Source organism: Pseudochaenichthys georgianus, chromosome 14, assembly GCF_902827115.2.
Source record: "Pseudochaenichthys georgianus chromosome 14, fPseGeo1.2, whole genome shotgun sequence".
Taxonomy (NCBI): Eukaryota; Metazoa; Chordata; class Actinopteri; order Perciformes; family Channichthyidae; genus Pseudochaenichthys; species Pseudochaenichthys georgianus.
Window position 1 is genome coordinate 4,339,403 of NC_047516.1, and position 2,500 is coordinate 4,341,902.

At 42.6% G+C, this 2,500-nt stretch overlaps 1 protein-coding gene across 1 annotated transcript in view; it reads left to right on the forward strand.

Moving 5' to 3' along the window:
• LOC117458576 (transmembrane protein 132E-like) overlaps window positions 1-2,500 on the forward strand; it is a 421,602-nt gene that overhangs the window by 160,036 nt on the left and 259,066 nt on the right. The gene's annotated exons all lie outside the window — the stretch shown is intronic.

Genomic DNA, 2,500 nt, shown 5'->3' on the forward strand with positions numbered 1-2,500 from the left:
TCCTCTCCTTTCCTTTCCTTCCTTTCCTCTCTTTTACTTTCCTCTTCTCCTGTTGCTTCAGCTCACACACGTCTCCTTTAAAAATATTGCGTTGTCTGCTAATGAATCCTATCTGAGTTTAGTCACACAGATTTAGCTGACAGACTCTCTGCAGCCAGACGCTGTGAACAACCCTTACAGTAAACACTAAAACCAAGTATTTTGAAGAAGTGAGACGCAGCCAAAACATGTCACCCTTTTAACCTGCTGTGAACTGGCCAATATATTCATTCTGTCGCCCAAATGTACTGTGAACTTCATATGTTTGGGAATACATATGAACGACTGTGCTTTGAAGCTTCCATTTGCTATATAAAAGGTACAGCTTCCATATGCACCTTATGCTAATTATAGTCTTCCTTTCATAAAGAATACATGTTTTTACGGCTCTGATGTTGGTTATGATTTCATGGGTATGACGAGAGTATGCATTTCCCACTAAATGAAGGTTTTGTAAAGTATTAAAACACGAACCCACTTACACACTCAGTCAAAGATATCTCATCAACCAGACATCTGATGCTACTCCATTTCCATGTTCCATTAGGCCTCTTGCTGCTAACCGTTTGAACATGACATCAGGGAATTAAGGTTCTCCGGATAAATAACAATTGTTTAGAAACCAAACCCTGAAAGTTCGCTATTTCTTGTCATTGTAAAAGTTATTTGTTTTTTGTACAAAGAAATGATTTGTTTAAAATATTGAATCAAATATCACGGATGACGATGACCTAAACTTTTATTTTCATCAACAATATACGCGAGAGGAGGACCGGCACCTTTTTAAGCTTCTTCTTGCCTCTTTCGAACATGACGGAAACGATTTGAGAATTTACCTTGAATGTTTTTTTTAAATTTTGTTTCTCTTTGTTATAATTACTTGTATTATTATTGTTTGTTTTGTTTCTAACATGTTCAATACATTGACTAATCAACTCAATCAGCCTTTGCCTTTGGAGCTGCCAGGGGAACCTTCTGCGACTCGAAGAAAACAAAGTAAATGACTATCATTTCAAACTGTAATTGGGCAGCCACATACTTCCAGACAGTGTGTGCTCTGACCACAGAGAGAGAAGAGACGGCGTTAATACATTACTACATTACATTGCATTTAGCTGACGCTTTTATCCAAAGCGACTTACAATAAGTACATTCGACCAGGAAGACACAACCTTGAAGAAAACAGAATCATATAAGAACATCAGGTTTCAAAGAGCCAATCATTTCAAGTGGTACTCAACTGGCTTTAGATAAGCCAGCCCTTTATTAGTATATAAGTGCTCTGTTAGCAGATCTTTGTTAGTCATTCTATCGCTCGAAGTGGAGTCGAAAGAGATGAGTTTTCAGTCTGGAAGGTGTGTAAGCTTTCTGCGGTCCTGATTTCAATGGGGAGCTCATTCCACCATTTTGGAGCCAGGACAGCAAACCCACGTGTTTCTGCTGATGGGAACTTGGGTCCCCCTCGCAGCGAGGGTGCAGCGAGTCGTTTGGTTGATGCAGAGCGGAGTGCACGTGCTGGGGTGTACGGTTTAACCATGTCCTGGATGTAGGAAGGGCCAGATCCATTCGCAGCATGGTATGCAAGTACCAGTGTCTTGAAGTGAATTCTAGCAGTTACCGGAAGCCAGTGGAGGGAGCGGAGGAGCGGCGTGGTGTGGGAACATTTTGGCCGAGTTCAGCGATAAGCGTTATGACGGTGGCGATGGTTGATGAGGAAAGATTGCCGATGCTCTTACACCTCGAAGAAAAGAAACTGCAGATAACTTGAAACCCGTCCGCCCTGCAGCTGATGTAATGATCCTCTGTGAGTGACACTAAAAACGCATTTTCCATGATAGTCTGACTCTCATATAGTGGCTTTAATCAGGCCCACAGCGAGCAATATCGCCTATCTTCTTTTCAGACGCAGCTTAGATCTCATATCATCGCACCTTTGGGGAAAAGATAAATTAAAATGTTGGCGGCGGCGACCGTTGTGTACTGATGGCAGATATCCGAGGCTCCCTTTTTTGCTTTTAGCCGCGATGACAAGCACACTCCTTCAATGTCAAAGTCCCAGGGGGCCGTATTAATCAATCAATGGGCATTATCTCAAAATCACGTTAATGGTTCTCACTTACGGCGAGCCAGGAGTGTAATCTTTCACTTTAGTGGCTTGTCTCCACTGTGGGGGGAAACACTGGAGACAGGAAGGTGACACGCCCAGACAGTTCCTCCCCTTGAACCCAAACTAGAAAAACATTTGAATGATGCGATATTAATTAGCCACTGCAGACTCCTGTCCCTTGGGAAATAGGTGTCAAGGCAATTTACATTAATTTCCCCCCTGTGTCACATCTCAGGCCGCTACTAATTCAGCCAGAGTGGAAAGCGTGTCTCAGTGAAAATGATTTGACTGGCCTTCACACAGATGTCTGCTGACTTCATTTTCAAATACAAGCAGCAGACTACTCCGAGCAAC